General features: G+C 45.6%; 1 protein-coding gene across 1 annotated transcript in view; it reads right to left on the bottom strand.

The window, feature by feature from the left end:
* Nucleotides 1–22,355, bottom strand: part of LOC137521778 (leukotriene B4 receptor 1-like) — a 65,442-nt gene that overhangs the window by 8,506 nt on the left and 34,581 nt on the right. The window lies entirely within an intron of this gene.

The raw sequence follows: 22,355 nt of genomic DNA, 5'->3' as shown, positions 1-22,355 counted from the left end.
ATAGCTTACAGTCACACAGTAACAATAATGTGTAGTAAATGTCACTTAGCTTAATACATTACCTTATAAAGAAAGATGATAAATTCTAATATGTTAGGCAAATGTCACAGTGCTAAATATAATGCCTCATAGTAACATGTGAGGCAAAGACCACTGTCACAGCAATAACTCACCCTCCTAAATGTTTAATTGTTAGTCCAGATGAATAGGTGACCATGCCATTATTCACACAATTCTAATATTTTTTCCAGAGAAATCGCCTTTTGTCATGTTCAATAATAACGCAGGCAGGATAACTGAATCTTGGTTTATTTACAGGATTCTCCAACTCTCTACATAACAGGGACTTTTCTCATGGACGTATCTATTAAGAGGCACCCGTGGGCCGGTGCCATGGGCGGGTCCTCGGGGGGGGCGGCCACCTGTAGTTCATTTATTCTTTTTTTTTTTTTTTTTTTTCATTTTAAATTTCTTATTTTTTTTTTTACCTTTTTTTTTTTTTTTGGGGTGGGGGGGGGGTTGGGGGGAGCGGCGGAGAGCGCACCGACAGATCGAGGGGAACTCGCTCACCCCCGCCCTCCAGCAGAGTGGTAGCGGCCGGCCAGGACGAGATCCTGAACTCTGCATGCCGCCGCCTGCTCTAGTGACGTCACCAGACCAGGCGGCGGAGTGCAGAGTTCAGGATCACGTCCTGACCAACCGCTGCCACAGTCACTTACTCTGCTGGAGGCCGGGGGCGAGTCATGAAAAGCCCGGGAGTCGGGACACACGCGAAGGAGCCGCTGGGGCCCAGCTGCCCAGCCCTGCCAGGTACCCAGTCAGCCCTGAGCCCCCTGCCCACCACATGCCCAGCCAGCCTGCTGCCCACATGCCCAGCCAGGTAGCCAGCCCGCATGCCCAGCCAGGTAGCCAGCCCGCATGCCCCGCCAGGTAGCCAGCCCGCATGCCCAGCCAGGTAGCCAGCCCGCATGCCCAGCCAGGTAGCCAGCCCGCATGCCCCGCCAGGTACCCAGCCCGCATGCCCAACCAGCCAGCCCGCATGCCCCGCCAGGTACCCAGCCCGCATGCCCAACCAGCCAGCCCGCATGCCCAGCCAGGTACCCAGCCAGCCCGCATGCCCAGCCAGGTACCCAGCCAGCCCGCATGCCCAGCCAGGTACCCAGCCAGCCCGCATGCCCAGCCAGGTACCCAGCCAGCCCGCATGCCCAACCAGGTACCCAGCCAGCCCGCATGCCCAGCCAGGTACCCAGCCAGCCCGCATGCCCAGCCAGGTACCCAGCCAGCCCACTGCCAGCATGCCCAGCCAGGTACCCAGCCAGCCCGCATGCCCAGCCAGGTACCCAGCCAGCCCGCATGCCCAGCCAGGTACCCAGCCAGCCCGCATGCCCAGCCAGGTACCCAGCCAGCCCGCATGCCCAGCCAGGTACCCAGCCTGCCCGCTTGCCCAGCCACCCAGCCTGCCCACACGCCCAGCCAGGTACCCAGCCTGCCCACTGCCCGCTCGCCCAGCCAGGTACCCAGCCATCCCACTGCCTGCTCACCCAGCCTGCACGCTCGCCCAGCCAGGTACCTGACCCACTGCCCGCTCGCCCAGCCAAGTACCCAGCCAGCCCACTGCTTTCTCACCCAGCTACCCAGCCAGCCCACTGCCCACTCGCCCAGCCAGGTACTCAGCCAGCCCACTGGTGTTATGCTGCCCACTGTGTGATTTACTGCTGAAATGCTGCCCACATTGTGTTTATTTTTTGCTGAAATGTTGCACTCATTGCGATTATTCTCTGCTGAAATGTTGCACTCATTGCGATTATTTTCTCCTGAAATGTTGCACTCATTGCGATTATTTTCTGGTGAAATGTTGCCCACATTGCGATTATTTTCTGGTGAAATGTTGCCCACATTGCGATTATTCTCTGCTGAAATGTTGCACTCATTGCGATTATTCTCTGCTGAAATGTTGCACTCATTGCGATTATTTTCTCCTGAAATGTTGCCCACATTGCGATTATTTTCTCCTGAAATGTTGCCCACATTGCGATTATTTTCTGGTGAAATGTTGCCCACATTGCGATTATTTTCTGGTGAAATGTTGCCCACATTGCGATTATTCTCTGCTGAAATGTTGCACTCATTGCGATTATTTTCTGGTGAAATGTTGCCTACATTGCGATAATTCTCTGCTGAAATGTTGCACTCATTGCGATTATTCTCTGCTGAAATGTTGCACTCATTGCGATTATTTTCTGGTGAAATGTTGCCCACATTGCGATAATTCTCTGCTGAAATGTTGCCCACATTGCGATAATTCTCTGCTGAAATGTTGCACTCATTGCGATTATTTTATGGTGAAATGCTGCTCACATTGCGACTATTTTATGGTGAAACATTGCTGCATTTATGATTATTTTATGGGGAAACGCCCCATTATGATTATTTGGCACCTATGGGGGGGGGGGGGGCATCCAAATTTTCACAAGGGGGCTTAGTGATTTCTAGTTATGCCCCTGACTACTACCTAAACTGGGAATACCTATAGACCTGGCTATCTATACTGGGGACACCTATAGTATGTCTACATTTGGACACCTATAGACCTGGCTACTTTATACTGTACTTATACTAATTATTTATATAGCGCCAACATATTATGCAGCGCTGTACAGAGTATGTATTGTTTTGTCACTAACTGTCCCACAGAGGAGCTCACAATCTAATCCCTACCATAGTCATATGTGTATGTAAGTATCGTAGTCTAGGGCCAATTTTTAGGGGGAAGCCAATTAACTTATCTGTATCGTATGTTATTGGGATGTGGGAGGAAACCAGAGTGTCTTAAGGAAACCCACACAGACACAGGGAGCACATACAAACTCCTTGCAGATGTTGACCTGGCTGGGATTTGAACCGGGAACCCAGCGCTGCAAGGCGAGAGCGCTAACCACTATTGCACCATGCTGCCATACTACTGTACTATATTGTACTGCCATCTTCAGCAGTACTTCACAGAGTACATAGTCATGTCACTGACTATCCTCTGAGGAGCTTACAATCTAATCCTGCCATAGTCGAATGCCCTACCATATTCTTATGTATTTATATAGCACGGCATCTTCTGCAGAACTTTGCAGAGAACATAGTCATGTTACAGACTTTTCTCAGGGGAGCTCACAATCTAATACCTACCACTATTTTGTGCGAGAGAACACTGGCTAATGTGTGTTTGGGGGGGGGGGGCGCATTTCCTACTTGCTTTTTTAGGGTCACTTTACTCATACCCGGGGAGAAAACATGGCCCCACCGACTTTGGGCTGCACTCTTACTAGAAAATTTTAATTGGTCACACCCACTGTGTTATGGACACGCCCACTGCATTCTGTGGCCACGCCCACTTTTCGCCGCAGCGCGCTTCGCGCGCCGCCAACATTCTCCTGCGGGGGGTGGGCGCCATAGGTTTGGGGTGCCTAGGGGAGCCCAAACCCTAAATACAGCCCTGACTTTTCTCGGTGTCATTAGCCAGAGCAGAACAGGAACCAATGACCCTCAACAGTATAGATATTATGCATTAAAGTGTAACTGTCGGGCATAAAATAAAAAAACAATTATTTATTTTTATCTGGTAAACAAGTAATAAGGATGCTAACCAGGCAATCCAAAAGTTTAAATCACTATTACTTTTCTTGTTGATAAATGATCATTCCCCAGTTTACCAACCCCACTCTTATTTGGTACACACACAATTTGGTACACAAAAAGGAAGTTGCAGAGCATGCTAGGTTGTCCTTTTTTGCTTCTCTACTTCACCTCAGACTGAACTAATGCAGCCTGATTAGTTGAAGCCTCTTTCCCTCCTGTTTTTACCTCCCACACCTCTGTTCCTTTCTGATTGGCCAATATTTCTCATCCTGAGACAATGCACTTTCTATAGTGAAGGGCAGGCTATGCATACACAATCAGGCAGAGGAGAGTAAGGGAGGACATTACATCAGGATTGGCTTCAAAAAAGCCACAGTTAAAATGAGAAATGCTAAGAAGGATTTTCTCTTTTTTTACTGTAGAAAAATCACTTAAATCAAAACGTGGACAGTGCAATACATATGTTATGTAAGTAGAGCAAGTATGCATCTACTTATATGTGGTTTTCATTTTTTTCTGAGATAGTATGGCTGACAGCTTGTCTTTAAACAAGTATAACAGTGCCAACTAAAGGTCAGATGAATGAACACCACATATTCCCCTCTTATTACAAAAGCTTCTTTAACACTTTGGGGACCGGCCGCTTAACCTCCCTTAAGGATCAGGCGTTTTTGCATGGGGGGGCGTGTTTGGGGGTGTCAGGCAGCCAGATCCCTATTAGGGCTTACTGGGCTGTGTGTCCCCTGTGTGGCCAGGTGTCCCCCCCTGTACCTGGCAACCTTTACTCAACTCCCAGGCTCCAGCAATGAGCCGCAGTAGACCCAGGGGCGTAGCAATAGGGGTTGCAGAGGTAGCAACCGCATCGGGGCCCTTGGGCAAAAGGGGCCCCATGGGGCCCTTCCTACACCAAAGTATAAGCTGTTTATTGGTCCTGTGCTGGTAATAATCACTTCTAAAGATGCTCTGAATAGTAGTAATCATTAACAATTTGTTCCCCACCCCCTTCTTGCACCTCTAATACTGTAAATGACCTTGGCAGGTTTTGTTGCGCTGTATCAAGTGTTATGTATAGAGTTCTTGGGGGGCCCCATTGTTAAACTTGCACCAGGGCCCCGAGCTCCATAGCTACGCCACTGAGTAGACCCCTCCAGTCCGGCCGGCACTCCTCTCAGTTCCAGGTCGCGGCTTGACGATGTCATCAAGCCGGGACCCGGCACTGACTTCAGAGCGAGAGGGGATGCTGGCCATAGCGGAAGGGAGCGCCGATCGTCGTGGGAACGTAAGGGAGGTGAGTGGATCCTCTTTTCCCCACCCTTCCACCGCAGCTGTCACAGTGATCACTATGATCCGGTGGCGATCATAGTGATCACGTGATCAGAAGCCATACCCAATGGCTTCTGATCACTGAAGGGAGATGTCAGCTGTCATATGACAGCGTAATCTCTCCTCTCGGGTGCGCGCGATCGCGTCTGGAGCAGAAACGGCGGGCGGTATAGATCCTACCCTGCATCAGGCTAGAACAGCCACAAGTGCGATGTAGGATCTCAAATAGGTGGTCCCCAAAAGGTTAAACAAATGTCAAATATACTAATATTCAATTATAACACAAAGCAATACTATGCAAGTTAACTACTTTACAGACAGGCTTGATGGGCCCTATTTTTCACTCGGTTCAATTTTGTAATTACCTATAAACCTGGAACCAAGAATGTAAAGGCCGATGCTTTATCTAGAACCTTTGAACCCGTAGCTTCCCGGGAAGCTTCTCCTAAGGAGGGAATTTTCAGATTTAGTTGAGATGTTACAATCGTTTCAACAAGACAGGCCCCAGGAGACATCCCCGGGTCTTTATTTTGTACCTTTACATTTACATTTACAGACACTACAGATGTTTCATGATTCTAAACTGGCAGGACACCCTGGGAAGGTTAAAACATTGAATCTGCTATCATGCCATGTATGGTGGCCCTCAATCAGTAAGGATTGTAAGGATTTTGTTGCAGCCTGTCCTATTTGTGCTAGAAGTAAAGTGTCCAGGACTGCCCCCCCGGAGTCATCTCATGCCTTTACCTATCCCATCCAGACCCTGGTCTCATCCCTTGATAGATTTTATAGTGGATTTTCTGATGGGAAGAAGGTGTTTTGGGTGGTTGTGGACAGGTTCAGTAAGATGGCACATTTTGTGCTGCTCCACGGGTTACCCTCTGCTCAGGAATTGGCGAGACTTTTCATTAAACATATATTCCGCTTACATGAAATCCCTGAGAACATTGTATCGGACAGGGGGTACAATTTGTTTCTTGGTTCTGGCATGCTTTTTGTGAACTGGTGGGCATCAAGTTGTGCGTTTCACCCCGAGACTAATGGGCAGACAGAGAAAACCAATCAATGAACAGTACCTTCGATGTTTTGTTTCAGACTGTCAAGAAGCATGGTCAGAATTTTTGCCATTCGCTGAATTTGCATTTAATAATCTACCCAACACTTTCACCAAATTATCTCCATTTTGGATTGTGACTGGTCAAAACCCCAAATTTACTTGTTTCCCATCTACCAACTCCTCTTTTCCAGCTTTAGAGGAATGGAGCACTCACATTCAACAAATTTGGCCTCAGGTGCAGCTAAACTTGAAGGATGCAGGGTCCCGTCAGAAATTGTATGCTGATGCCCACAATCTCCTGAGTTTGAGTTTTCTCCTGAGGATATGGTGTGGGTATCTACCCGCAATATTCCTCTGCATCAGCTTTCAGCTAAATTGGGCCCTAGATTTATTGGTCCCTATCCCATTCAGGAAAAGATGAATAATGTAGTTTACACTGTAGAGTGACACTTCCCCAGTCTATGAGATGGGTTAAGTCATTCCATGTCTCTCGCTGAAACCAGCTGCTAATACCATCATACCTTCAGCTCCTCCTCCTCCAGTTGAGGTGGATGGAGAAACTGAATACGAAGTGGAGAACATTTTAGATTCTAGAAAAGTTTGAGGTTCCTTGCAGTATCTAGTAGACTGGAAAGGATATGGCCCTGAGGAAATATGTTGGCTTCTAGCCCTTCAAATTCATGCCGACCTGTTGATTAATGATTTTCATCTAAAATTTCCTGATAAACCCAGTAATGAGTGTTCGGAGACCACTCCTCGGGAGGGGGGGGGGTAATGTAACATTCTTACCTTCCGGTGGCAGGTCCCGCAGCATCTCCGGCGTGGTTCGGGCGAGCGGCGGGACTTCGCAGCAGACGTCCTCTGGTGGCATCCCCAGCATCCCTCCGGCGGTGTCTTCCGCTTGCGCGCGACCCAAAGGTCGCACCGCGCACGCGCGAGTTTGAGTGAGCCTTATAGGCTCAGGAGGAGGGTTAGGGATGACGGAAAGTGATGTCACAGGTGAAATCACTAATTGGGGGTGGTTTCTGGGGTTTTAGGATCTGTATGTAACTGCTTACCGACCACGTCACGCCGATGGGGGGGCAGCAGTTTGCAGGCGATCGCGCACAGGCTGTGCGCGCATCTCCTGCTTGGTGGGTGGAGCAGAGCTCCGTCTTCAGTCTCCGAGCGGCGATCGCCGCTCGGAAGACTGTTACACGGCGAAACCGCCGTGTAATTACATGTACAGCGCTTCGATCAGCAGCAGTGCTGTACTGGGAACAGCCGTGGGACACGGCTGTCCCCCTGGGGGACAAGAGAGCGATTGGCTGTCATAGGCAGACGCCTATGACAGCCGATTGTGGTGATTGGCCGCCTGGGGGAAGGGAGGGCTTGTAAAAAAAAATAATAATACAAAAATAGTAATAAATATTATGATTTACGTTACCGACTCGGCCTGTCCCTGACTCTGTTACTGCCCGATCCTTGTAATACGACTGACATCTGAAACACTTGTATGACTCTGCTCGAATTTGACTACAATTAAGCTTAACGACTTTTTACCTCGACATTGTGAAACTTGTGCACAAGTTCTGACCGGTCTAAGACTGCGCATTGTACTGTCATTGTATATTTAGCTATACGTTACCTCGTCACGCACCAGCATGATAAGTAGTATGTCAACCACATGACATTTAGTGCACATACAGTATGTCTGCCATGTAACAGCTTAACTGTCAATGCTTGTATAGTTGCTTGTGCCATTACTCTGTAAACATAAAAGAACTCGGTGGTAAAAACTTTCCAACATTTACAACTAAGATTTGCAGTCAAAAGAGCTTCTTCAAGACTTCTGTTGAATCTCCCCATTTGCTTGGGGATAATATACGGATGCTTTCCTATGCACAATATTTTTCTCTTGCAGAAAAGATTAAAACTTCAATTATACAATTTGTGGTCCATTCTCAAATTCCAGTTCCTTTGGATTACCTTCCCTGCTGAAAACTGTGGAGAGAAATGTAATGACAGTAGCAGGGGTGACACAAAGGCAATTTCAGGCCATTTGCTATAACACACCATTAACCTTCCTGGCGGTAAGCCCGAGCTGAGCTCGGGCTATGCCGCCGGAAGGCACCGCTCAGGCCCCGCTGGGCCGATTTGCATAATTTTTTTTTTGCTGCACGCAGCTAGCACTTTGCTAGCTGCGTGCAGTGCCCGATCGCCGCCGCTACCCGCCGATCCGCCGCTATCCGTCGCGCCGCAGCCGCCCCCCCCCCCCCCAGACCCCGTGCGCTGCCTGGCCAATCAGTGCCAGGCAGCTCTATGGGGTGGATAGGAATCCCCTTTGACGTCACGACGTCGATGACGTCGGTGACGTCATCCCGCCCCGTCGCCATGGCGACGGGGGAAGCCCTCCAGGAGATCCCGTTCTTTGAACGGGATCTCCTGATCACCGATCGCCGGCGGCGATCGGAGGGGCTGGGGGGATGCCGCTGAGCAGCGGCTATCATGTAGCGAGACTTTGTCTCGCTACATGAAAAAAAAAATAAAATAAAAAAAAAAGATTTGCTGCCCCCTGGCGATTTTTTAGCAAACCGCCAGGAGGGTTAATTGTACAGGCAAAAGACAAAAGACTTGGCACTAGACGCGGCAGGTGGGCTGGAGCCACTGGTGCTATAGGGTACGTGCTGCTCAGGTGCAGTAACAGTTTTCCGGAAGAGAAGAAAGAGAGGCACCGTACCTATGTTACACCTTTATTGGGCTCCAATGGACATCACATAGGCGGTATGCAGTGGGGGTTAGGTGAGGCCTGACAGCCGTTTCGCGTACTAACGCGTCATCAGAGGCACTAACTGATGACGCGTTAGTACGCGAAACGGCTGTCAGGCCTCACCTAACCCCCACTGCATACCGCCTATGTGATGTCCATAGGTACGGTGCCTCTCTTTCTTCTCTTCCGGAAAGCCAGGAGGGTTAATGTTATAACAAATGACAACCCACAAAGGGCTGCTGCAAAATAATCTACTATATCAATAAGTGGAAGATGGAGGCACCCAAAAGCTGGCTTACCTCACCCATAGAAGGTAAACAACCAATGTAGTAAATGTAACTCAACTGAATTTACTAAAAGTTTATTGCACAAAAGTAGGGCCAGACAAAGCATTTCTCATGAATTTCCCACTTCATCAGGTCAATAAAACCACAAAAAAGTGAGACATAAATCAAATGCATAAATATAAGCACTCTCAATCTGTCTAACCTATTTCGACTGAAACTATCTCATACCAGGAAATATTTACAGGTAGTCCCCGGGTTACGAACGCCCGACTTACGAACGACCCGCCGATACGAATGCCGCGACCATCGCCCCGTCGCATGACGTCACGCCCGCCGGGGACTACCTGTTCTGGCTCGCTGAAAAAGAAGAATATGGGCAGCGGAAGGTAAATAGAGGCCTACTCACCTGATCCTCGGTGGTAGAAGTTGCCCTCGTGGTGCCCGGAAGGTCCGCAGCCCGTCCTCTCGCTTCCTCCATTGTTCCCCGGCGGCTCCTGGCTTCACATGCGGCGCAATTAGGAAGCGCCGCCACTAGGGGGCTCTTCCTGATTACGTCATTATGCGCCGCATGTGAAGCCAGGAGCTGCCGGGAAACAATGGAGGAAGCGAGAGGACGGGCTGCGGACCTTGCGAGCACCACGAGGGCAACTTCTACCGCCGAGGATCAGGTGAGTAGGCCTCTATTTACCTTCCGCTGCCCATATTCTTCTTTTTCAGCGGGCCAGAACAGGTAGTCCCGACTTACGGACAGATTCAGGTTAAGAACGAGTGGGCAGTCCCTATCTCGTTCGTTAACCGGGGACTATCTGTACACAATTCATATATCATGATACCTAAATACATAAAAGTAGGTTATTTAGAAATCGATATTACATTAAACAATAATAAAAGAGTACATAATAATCCAAAATGGTTAAAAATTTGCATGATTATTTACAGAACTGACAAAATACCTTAATTACCAAATAATTGTAATAAATGTTTAATAAAATATTATTAATATAAAGGAATGGATCACTTAATCAATATCCAGGTAAAGTCATCTATTAATTGTCATTTTCAGAAAACCAAAGCTTAAAATACGGTACATGTGGATTGAAGATAAAGGTGCATAGGCAAACGCAGGGGGGTTACAGCTGCCCAGAATCCCCCCTCAGACCAGGGCCGGTGCAGTGTCTGGGGAAAGGCACAAGTTGAGACACCAGAATATCTGCAGGTATCCTGCAGCTCACAGGACTTCCCCCTTTCTTTCCCTGTTACAGTTGACTTTGTATGTAGCAGCAGCGTGTGTACAGAGCATGGAGCAGCAACGTGTGTACAGAGCATGGAGCAGCAGTGTGTGTACAGAGCATGGAGCAGCAGTGTGTGTACAGAGCATAGAGCAGCAGTGTGTGTACAGAGCATAGAGCAGCTTTGGGGAACTTAACAGAGTCAGGTATGAGCATAGCCCTGTGCTCCTGCTCCCTTCATTAGCAATGTCGGCTGTCCTCATTACTATCTGTATCCAAACTGCTCCTGATCGATCCCTTTGTTAATCGGGAGCAGATCGGACATTTAGGAAATAATTGTCAGATCCTGTTAGTAGGACGGGAAATTGCATTATGTGTACCCAGCATTATGTCCTATCATATTATTATACTAAATTGTGCGTGGCTGAGGGAGAACTTTCAGGAATCCCCCCCTTTTAAAATCCTGGGTTTGCCCCTGAGGTGCCCATACATCTAGCAATGTATGGGTGGAATGACCAAGAGACAGGTCTCTCTCTGATTGAATCTGATCACAGAGAGATCTGTTGGTTGCCTGTACACCTCAGCCCAATTCCCGATTTCAGAATGGAATCTCGGGATTCACCTTGTGACATTGCATCTGCCACAGCAGCCACACGGGGAGCGAATGGGGAAACTGGAGCAGCGGGACACTCGTGCAGCAGCTGTAACAGGTGAGATTTTAATGCACAGGCACCGGGGGGCACATTAACATTTGGGGGGATAGCGGCCAGGGGTTCCGTCGTGTTTGTCGCTCATTGCGATATTACTTTCCATTGCCGCCACACACCCAATCAACCACATCGTCCAGAGAATTTCCAGAGATTGTGCTCAATCAATAAATTTGGACAATTTTGGACCAAAATCAAACGACTCATCGATCGGGCATGCTTATTGCAGCATCAATTTTCAGTTGATTTGATAAAATGCTTATTAAATATATTAGATAAGCAAAGTTCCTAGTGAACATCAATATGCTTTCTAATGTTATTTATTATGTACTGATCTGCTCTGGCACTAATTGTTAACACGTCACTGTTGTCACTGTTGCACCCTTAGCTGTCATTGTTATTGCAGGTTACACTAGGATCAAAGCCAGATGTCATCTTTTGCAAACACGTCACTAATGCACTTTTTCTGCATTGCCAGTCAGTTAACCATATCCTCTCTACACTTTATATCAAGATGAATAGCTTATAACATCTATTTAACCTGTTTCCTACCGCGTCACGCCGATTGGCGTAAAGTCCTGGGGCCAGCTAATGCAGGAGATCGCGCGCAGGCTGCGCGCGCATCTCCTGCTTGGGGGGCAGAGTTCCACCCCGCCTTCAGTCTCCGAGCGGCTATTGCCGCTCGGGAGACTGTTAGACGGCGTGATCGCCGTCTATTTACATGTACAGCGATGCGATCGTCAGCAGCGCTGTACTGGGGACAGCCGTGTGACACGGCTGTCCCCCTGGGACACTGGAGAGCGATCGGCTCTCATAGGCAGAAGCCTATGACAGCCAATCGCCATAATTGGCTGGCTGTGGGGAGGGAGGGAGGGAGGTAGGGAATAGGTTTAAAGAGACATAGGGCTTGATTCACAAAGCGGTGCTAACCTACTTAGCACGTCTAAAGTCTTTAGACGTGCTAACCAGGGTGCTAAGTAGGTTAGCACCGAATTTCTGAATCAGATAATTCGGTGCTAACCTACTTAGAACCCTGGTTAGCACGTCTAAAGACTTTAGACGTGCTAAGTAGGTTAGCACTGCTTTGTGAATCAAGCCTATACTGTTTTTCATAAAAAACAATAACAAAAATATTTATAAAAACAAAAAATAAACAATCTGGGGGCGATCAGACCCCACCAACAGAGAGCTCTGTTAGTGGGGAAAAAAGGTGGGGGGAAATCACTGGTGTGCTGTGTTGTGCGGATCTGCAGCTTAGTCTTAAAGCTGCAGTGGCACATTTCACTAAAAATGGCCTGGTAACTAGGGGGGTTTAGCACTGCAGTCCTCAAGAGGTTAATAGATCACCTTTTTAGTATATGAATTTCATTATAACAATATTAAATCATATCAATTGTCCTCTTTGTTTGTATTAGACTTTTAGTTTAATTTAATTTATATTAATATTATAATTATTGATTTATAATGCGCCAACATGTTCCGTGGCGCTGTACAAAGTAAGAAACGAACATGAGGTACATAATAATACAGACAATGGTGTACACCAATATACAAGATACATATTTAGAGACAAAAATACAAAATGATACAACATACAGAATACAAAATACAGAATTGGTAATAACAGTGATAAAATAACATGATGAATAAAATGTATAATGATTTCCAAGACACAAAAGAGGAGAGAGCACTGCCTTTGCAAGCTTACAATCAACTTATATCAACTGTTGTACAATTTATAGCAACCATTATTCCTATTATTATTTTAAATAACACCATGGGCTTGATTCACTAAGCAGCGCTAAGTGTTAGCGCCGCTGTGAAAAGCCACTTTGTGCCCCCTAAGTAGCTTTGCGCGCACTAACAGTGGCGCAAAGTTACTTCACATACAGCCCCGCTTGTGGGTAATAGTGTGCTGTGCGACGATAAAGTTGCACCCGCTGCCCTGTAAATGTTACACCTGGTGCGTCAAAAACGGCGCATCTGGTGCCCCCGAAACGGCGCATCAATGCGCTTCTTTAGGGCACCCGATGCGCCGTTTTCGTTTACAGAGCAGTGGGTGCGACGTTATCGTCGCAATGCGCACTATTACCCATGATGTGCGCTGCGCGCACACTGAGCGGGGCTTTATTCAATGTTTGGGTGCAAACCACCTAACGCCCAGGTTTGCGCCCATTGGGCTTGATTCACAAAATGGTGCTAAGGCCTCTTGCACACTGCATGCATTTCCGATTCCGCTTTTTAACGGCCGTGCTAACAGTTAGCACTCTTTTGTGAATCAAGCCCATGTTATGTTCACTTAGAACTTTTATTATCTAAACTATTTAATATGCATTCTTATTAAGTTTATATAGTAGCTTAACTAACCAACTAGCCAATTAACTAATTATTCACTTCATCTAATTTCTCATAGATCATACTGAAAGTGATTGGGAATCGGCCTGGGCCGTGTATGGGCAAACAACAGATCTCTCTCTGATCAGACTTGATCAGAGAGACTGAGAGATCTGTCTCCTGGTCGAACTGCCCATACATCGCTAAAGGGAGTGCAATGTCAGTGTTTTCCATAGGTGCTCTATTACCCAGATACGCCTCTGGTCATTTGAGCAGAGGTTATGCCTATCCGCATAATACTATTTGACAAATCTCAGCTTGCGGTTTAGGGTGTTTCTTTCCTTCCAGTAGTCCTCCTGGGTGCCAATTTTACCACAAAAATTGGTGAAAAGCATGAAAATGCATAAAATGATATTTTTACTGCAAAAATTTGTACCACGAAAACCTGAAAAATTTATATTTTTACTGCAACGATTCTTGAAATGCGCAAAAAAGCAGAACATTTTAAAATTTGTTTTCAATGGAAGTTTTGCTTGAAAATTGAATTTAAATTTTTTTTTGTGAAAATGTATTCAAAAAAAATATTGGCATTTTCGCTCATCACTGTTGGTACCGTATGTGTACAGATGCACTGCAGCATCAATGTACAATGCGACTTTTCCGCAATGTTGTGGTGTGATTGAGAAATAATTGCACCGCAACGTATTCCTTGTAGTGTGTAAGAAGCAAAAGCTCTTCAGTGGCTGCTTCTGCAATCGCATGCTTTTGTTTTTGTGTAGCTGATTGCCATGGTGTTTATAGTAAATACTTGCAGGAAATGGGTAAATTAACTTCCAGTGCCTTGAAAGAAGGGAAGTGGAACTGTAGACATAGTTTGCTCACAATGCAAAAACTTTGTTTGCTAATTTGTGTTAACTTCTGGCTAATTGCACTTCCACTTCTAATTTGTGAGTCATTTCATTAGAAGGTGACTCTGTCCTATTAGGGGTATAGCCCTTATATCAATCCATGGCAACATCCTACTGAGGGTGTTATAATATTGGGAGGTCCTAATCCACAAGCGAGTCAGCACCGTCTGTATAAATAGCTCTTTAGAAAACTATTGGCTTATGGAGTGCGCTACCCCTTCCCAGAACATTTATTTGTACAAACAGTTCCCTTTAATACGTCCTTCACTGTCCACCATCCAAGTCCAGGTGATCCAGGGGATTTTTCCGTTAATGACACAGTTCACATGAAAAAGAGGAAAACAAACACATAGTGCGATCCGTTTGAAATGAAAAAAGTCGGGACCAACACCCTATTGGGTCCGATTGTGCAGCTTGAATTATGGGGTCACCACAGCATCCGTGACAGTTGACCAACAAATGGCACGCTCACCTTGTTGTAAGGCTGCCTAGCCCTACAGACAGCAACTGCGCTTCTTGGAATACCCAGCTCTTTTCCCAGCGTTATGCGGGGTGGGGTGAGAAGAGGGGAGCGCAATTGATGAAACCATATAATAAATAGCTCTTTATTGAATCATAAAAACATGATATTGTCTGAATACAGCGACAGCCCCGCTGTTTCAGGCTACGCACCCTTTTTCAAGCCGTGCAGCATAACATCAATGTGAACCAGACAAACATGCTTGAATAAATACCCCCCTAGCTCAAAGAGCAGCTAATCAGGATTCAGCCTATCACAGCCTATCACAGCCCAGCAGTAGCAGGCAGATGTAATGGGGAACTCACCCCTAACATGCAAATTAGCAACACTCCGAGCCATAGTAGCCACCCCCATATGGTAATATTGAAAAACGCCTCATCCACACAGGAGCCCAATAATCAAGCTGCCGCAGCGGCTATTCCTCATGTGCGCCAGGCATCTCAAGAGGCGAACGCTGCAGGATTCAGTCCACCCCCTCCTTTTAGAGCCAGCATCATTGATGCCCGCTCCAGCCGGCTGCTGAAGAGGACGCATCGCATTTAGGGAGCGAGCGAGCAGGTGAGTTAATTACAAACCACACCGCTGCACCACTCTACAGGGGGGTCAGCAGGGGGGACAGATGCGGGGCCCATGGAGATGGAAGGAGGAATTATGTCGGCCCCCCTCCCTGCAGTGTCACCCACCTCCTCTTACCCAGTGGCATCTATACCTAGCTACCTATATTGGTACAGACTAACCAGCAAGCTCATGGTGACCCAGAACTCATTGGAGTGTGTAAGGGACTACAATGGTCCTAAAAGCCCCCTTACTAAGATGTTAAGAAAAACAAAAATTTGCTTTCCTAAAACAGAAAGAATTTGCGATAATTCAGGTTGGAGTGAGCTCGAGATGTCTCCCAGAGCACCACTGCTGAATATATGCAAATTAACCATTGTACCCTTAGAAGCTAAACACACCTCCAGAACCGCTGGAATGCAATGATGTGTCAGCTTGTTAAATTGTACAGAGCCATAATAATCCAACATGCATACAGACTGTTTCGGATTGTTTGATCCTCATCAGTGCATGGCATGGATTAATTTGGCTCTATGGAGTAGGGCTTGTAAACCGAGAGGTACAGACTAACCAGCAAGCTCATGGTGACCCAGAACTCATTGGAGTGTGTAAGGGACTACAATGGTCCTAAAAGCCCCCTTACTAAGATGTTAAGAAAAACAAAAATTTGCTTTCCTAAAACAGAAAGAATTTGCGATAATTCAGGTTGGAGTGAGCTCGAGATGTCTCCCAGAGCACCACTGCTGAATATATGCAAATTAACCATTGTACCCTTAGAAGCTAAACACACCTCCAGAACCGCTGGAATGCAATGATGTGTCAGCTTGTTAAATTGTACAGAGCCATAATAATCCAACATGCATACAGACTGTTTCGGATTGTTTGATCCTCATCAGTGCATGGCATGGATTAATTTGGCTCTATGGAGTAGGGCTTGTAAACCGAGAGGTACAGACTAACCAGCAAGCTCATGGTGACCCAGAACTCATTGGAGTGTGTAAGGGACTACAATGGTCCTAAAAGCCCCCTTACTAAGATGTTAAGAAAAACAAAAATTTGCTTTCCTAAAACAGAAAGAATTTGCGATAATTCAGGTTGGAGTGAGCTCGAGATGTCTCCCAGAGCACCACTGCTGAATATATGCAAATTAACCATTGTACCCTTAGAAGCTAAACACACCTCCAAAACCGCTGGAATGCAATGATGTGTCAGCTTGTTAAATTGTACAGAGCCATAATAATCCAACATGCATACAGACTGTTTCGGATTGTTTGATCCTCATCAGTGCATGGCAATATATTGGGGACACCTATGCCTAGCTTCCTATACTGGGGACACCTATACTTGACTACCTATACTGGGGGCATCTATACCTGGCTACCTATACTGGGGTCACTCATACCTGTCTACCTATACTGATGGCACCTATACCTGGCTTCCTATATTGGAGACGCCTATACCGGGCTACTTATATTGGGGACACCCTTATCTGGCTTTCTATATTAGGGGACTCTATACTTGTCTTCTTATACTGGGGGCACCTATACTTGGCTCCCTATACCGGGCCACCTATGCATCTACCTATTCTGGGGGCACCTATACCTGGCTAGCTATACTGAGGGCAATTATACTTGGTTATTTATACTAGGGGAGCTTATACCTGGCTTTATATACTGGAGGCACTTATACCTGGCTTTTTATACTGGGGGCACCTGTACCTGGATAGCCGAATCAAAATTCTCGGCTATAAAAGGGCACTCTTTTGTAGCCCAATCAAAAACCTTGTAGCCGAATCAAAAATCTTGGCTATAAAAGGGTGCCCTTTTGTAGCCCAATCAAAAACCTTGTAGCCAAACCTTGTAGCCGAATCAAAAATCTCAGCTATAAAAGGGCACCCTTTTGTAGCCCAATCAAAAACATTTTAGCCAAACCTTGTAGCCGAATCAAAAATCTCTGCTATAAAAGGGCACCCTTTTGTAGCCCAATCAAAAACCTTGCAGCCAAACTTGTAGCTGAATCAAAAATCTCTGCTATAAAAGGGCGTCCTTTTGTAGACCAATCAAAAACCTTGTAGCCAAACCTTGTAGCCGAATAAAAAATCTTGGCTATAAAAGGGCGCCCTTTTGTAGCTGAATCAAAAACCTTGTAGCCAAACCTTGTAGCCAAATCAAACATCTTGGCTATAAAAGGGGGCCCTTTTGTAGGCGAAATTAAAAACCTTGTAGCCGAATCAAAAATCTCATCTGCAAAGGGGTGCACTTTTGTAGCCAAATTGAAAACCTTGTAGCCGAAATGAAAATTCAGGCGCCCGTTTCACCACCTTGTAGCTGAGATTTACAGAAATAACATTGAAGTCCCTGGAGGCCCCTTTTAATACAGATGGCTCAGGTGCCCTTTTCAACTGATTCCCTGGCTACCTACCTACTCATACTGAGAGCATTTTTGTCCCACTGCAGCTACAATGCACAGTGCAAATTGTCTGCTGGTGTGTGATCATTCCAAGTCCTCAAAAGTTTGCTTCAGGCAGCAGACAGTCTAGAACTGGCTCTGGGAACAGGCATACCTCCCAACATTTTGAGATCAGAAAGAGAGACACTTAAGCCACACCCCTGCCAAACCCCAGATCACGCCCCCATCACACCCCTAGTCACACATACCATAAAGATTTCCTAAGAAAAATATGTTGTTTTATAATTCAAACCACACTGGTACTTTCTATCCTGTTTCGTTTTTCTTCATAGTAACATTTTAAAATTAGTTTAGAGTCAGTTAAACACATTTTTTAGTAGAGAAATATATATATTTACAAAAAAAGAGGGACATAGTCCTGAAAGAGGGACAAATGAGGAGGAAAGAGGGACAGAGGGACAGGGCTCCCAAAGAGGGACTGTCCCTCTGAAAAAGGGACAGTTGGGAGCTATGGGAACAGGTGAGGCTGCATTGTGAAGAAAAACAAAATCAGTACTTAAGCTGAGGTCAGGACTGGCAGATATGTGCATGTGGGAACAAACTCTTGAGCTTGCCTGAGTAAGCTTTTGAGCATACGTGTGTAAATAATTCTGTGATGCATATGAGACGCCAACCATAGTGTCATCTTTAGACAGAAATGATTTAGTTTTAATACCGGAAATGTGTTTCCTGAATAAATGGAAAGGAAATGTGCATTCAGACTTTAAATACCTTTTAAAGGGGCCTCACTTAAAAAGACACTGTATGAACATATAGTAGAATGCAGTAAATTATTCAGGATACCTGCTTTTAGGGTAATTTTCCTTACTATAGCTACATATTGCTGTATATTGGTATATAGCCGCTAACATAGGTTTTATGTGCCCATAAAACATAGCCGTTTCACACTGTCCCTAAGAAAAAGCAGTAGACAGGAGTATTAAGAATGGTGAGCTTATTGTCATTTTTTGTTTTATTTTGTTTCTGCTAGTTTTGATCTTTCTTATAATCAAATTGCAAGGCATCAGGGATGCAGACTGCAGAGTGCCTCCCAGAGTGGCATCAGACATCTTCAGAGATGAGAGGAGGCCCTGGTGGCATGGGGATCAGTAATACAGGATGGCAGGACAGGAAGATGCACAGAGAGGCACAAGAGGACATCAGGAGGCTCAAGGGCACAGGAGAAGGCAAAGAGGGGGAATAGGAAGAGGCACAGGAGGACAGAAGAAACAAGTGTAACCGTCTAAAAGAGGGTAGTGTAACGTGGAGGTGTATTTACATGTGTAAGGTAAACTTAGCATGTTAGGCTAAAATTCGCCTTAGAATTAGCATTGTGGAATCAAAACGGCGCATAGAGAGAGGCCTGGGTGCCCAGATAGTCGCATAGACTAGGTTGCTAGGCGACCACATATACAAAGAGAGGAATGTTCCAGAAGCCCTGCGCGAGCAGAGCGAGACACAGCACAGGCGCAGTAGGGCAGAGCATGCGAGACACAGCCTGAGGGAACTGGTCAAAATCAGTTGTCCTCACATCGCGCTCTGGAGTCAGTCAGTCAGTCATTGGCGGTGAGCGAGGGAGGCAGAGGCCAGCAGAGCAGCAGTAGCAGTCACCCCATGAGGCAGAGCAGGGGCCCGGCGGCAGCAACCAGACCACCAGCAGAGTGGGGGCAGTGAGTGACAGAGCTCAAAGCAGTGACCGAAGACCGTGTGAGGAGACAGCAGGCAAGATCCAGGTGAGCACAGGAGGAGAGAGATCCTGTCAGGCCAGTTGAGTATAGGCCTTGCGCCAGCTTCAAGCTGCAGGTTGTGATCAGAAAAGGGCCAGAGTTCAGTGGAGGTTGTCTGAGAATAGTGACAGTTAACCCCAGCATACTGAAAGGCATATTCTGATGAAAGTGGTGTGACTAAAATCTGCCTGTCTGATAAAGCCTTAAAGAAACAGTGACATTGTGATGATAATCAGTTTAATAATGCAAGATAATACTGCACTGCCAAAGAAACAGAGACTGTAACCAAGTATATTAAGTGTGAGTAAATTTTGTCCCCAGAAAAGTGAATAGTCTCTGATAGCCCCCTCAGAGCTAATATAGCTCAGCCGTTAGCAGTGATCCTGACTCAGAGACATTTGCCTGTCAACCTGCTTCAGTTCATAAGTCATCAGTTCATCAGTTGATTTGTTCTTCAGTTATTTACGAAGCAGAATGACATCTGACAGAGATAAATTGTCAACAAAGTTGGAGATACAAGTTTCGCAAATACCAAAAATTAGAGCTTATTCAGTATAGAGTTCAAAATAGCATAAGAAAAGAGTGATTTTGGAAAAGTGAGATATTGATGGTATAGCTGGGTGCATTGGTCAATTTTGTCATTTCTTTTCTTTTCTTTTTATTTCTCTAACCCCTTTTTGATCAGTTGATTCTTTCTTTATTTTTGTTTATTATTTTGGGAATCCCCATCAAAGAAAGTGGTGCCTAAGAGATACCGTAATTTGAAAAGTACAGTAGATAGAACAAGAGTCTGAGAGATTTTCTGAGTAAAATTGAACATCATTTTGGATGCCATATACCATTCAACGAACTGTGGAAATTGCTTCAGTGCCATATTAAAGAGGGTCCCCAACACCCAGTTGTGCTGAACAATATAGCTTGGACTTGGCAGCAAGGGACTGAGACTGTATAGGAACTGAATTGCTCAGTAGATCTGTCCCTACCCAAGCCCCTATACCTCGGTGAATGGTACTGTTGAAAAGTGGTTCATGATTGTAAAAGAAGACCTGTTATAGCTCAATTTATGTATAAATGTGTTTAAGTAACCTGACCTTTTATCCCGCAGTTTTTGCCGGTGCACCGGCTGTGAAGAGGAGAAGATTGTATGTTTCACCTGTGATGTGCAAGGAAAGTGTAAATTTGTGTTAAAAGTGTTACTGGTTGAGGAAGTTACCAGTGGCCATTGTTAAGGTCACAAATAAATCCTTGATATTCGCATCTGAGTCAGTGTCTGGTGGATTTCTCTCAGCGGGGGCTGAACGCTAAGGATAAATTGGAGTACACAGAGACACAGGAGCCCCATGACAGCGGGCCTTGGGCGGTGAAATATACAAATCCGGCCCTGCATAGAGGGGTATACTGGAGGCCCAGGGGGACAGAGGTGGGACAGAGGGAGACAGTGTAGACACAGATAAGGCACGGGATACAGAGGGGAACACTGAAGGCAGTGGTGACACAGGGGGACACTGGAAGTGCAGAGGAGACAAAGAGAGACAGGGGTGACACAAAGGGGTACACTGGATTTCCGACTTACATACACATTTAGGTTAAGAACAAATCTACAGTACCTATCTCATTGGTAAACCGAGTACTACCATATCTGTACACAGCGCCACCTACAGCATCTCAAATAAAATGATCTACAGATTTTTTTCACTATACCTTACATATACAACTGCATTCCACAAAATAAAAAAATCCCTTGTATCAATTAGAAGTTCCTCCTTTAATTCATCCACACTCTACCAATTCCAGCAATGTCACTTCTCCTTCAATATAATGCAATGTACAATAACTTCATATACCCACAAGTTTATGGAGGAAATTAGACATGGTCAAATCAGACAAGTTCAAAAAAGGAGAGAACTGGGATAAATGGGTTATAAAAGGATACGTTCAGATAACTGGCTTTTAAGGGCTTTGACATTTTACACTTTATTGATGTCCTTTGCAATAAAAAGCAAGAAGATTTGCATTATCTATTGAATGTGCTGATCTTTGTGGATTTTACATATTCTTGCCACTATGGACATATAGGGCTTGATTCACTAAACCATGATAACTCAAATATCACACCTTATCAAAGATATCACCTTATGAAAAGATATCACATCTTATGAAAAGATATCACACCTTATCAAAGTTATCACACCTTATCAAAGTCAACACGCCTGATCAGAATAGCATAGCGAGCACTACAAACTTATGCCTGCTAATTAGCAATGGCACCCGTCCTGCTCTGAGCCCCTGCGGGTTCGTAGTGCTTGCTTTGTTACTTTGATAAGGCGTGTTAACGTTGATAAGGTGTGATAACTTTAAAAAGGTGTGATATCTTTCCATAAGGTTTGATAACTTTGATAAAGTGTGAAATCTTCCCATAAGGTGTGATAACTTTGATAAGGTGTAATATCTTTTCATAAGGTGTGATATCTTTTCATAAGGTGTGATATTTGAGTTATTACAGTTTAGTGAATCAAGCCCATAGTCTCTGTACAGTACACCAACACCTACCATGTTTATGGTATTATGGTCTGTCATAAATATCTTCAAGGTCTGGGCATACGTATACAGCCAGAGATTCATTCTCACCCATAATTATTTTATTTTTGGACAGGAGCTCTATCTACAGCAGATGGGTGTGGCAATGGGTTCACAATTTGCACCACAGTATGCAAATCTCTTCATGGTGAAAATTGAAGAGGAATATCTTGATACATGTCAAATCAAGCCCATGGCCTACTTCTGTTTTAAAGACAATCTTTTAATCATGTGGTCTGTAAGGGAGGAGGATCTTCCGCAATTCCATAGGAACTTTAACGCCTTCCATCCCGCAATCAAACAG

This window comes from Hyperolius riggenbachi, chromosome 1 (assembly GCF_040937935.1).
Source record: "Hyperolius riggenbachi isolate aHypRig1 chromosome 1, aHypRig1.pri, whole genome shotgun sequence".
NCBI classification, from domain to species: Eukaryota; Metazoa; Chordata; class Amphibia; order Anura; family Hyperoliidae; genus Hyperolius; species Hyperolius riggenbachi.
The sequence above is the reverse complement of the archived record's forward strand: the minus strand, read 5'-3'. Positions and strand labels throughout refer to the sequence as shown.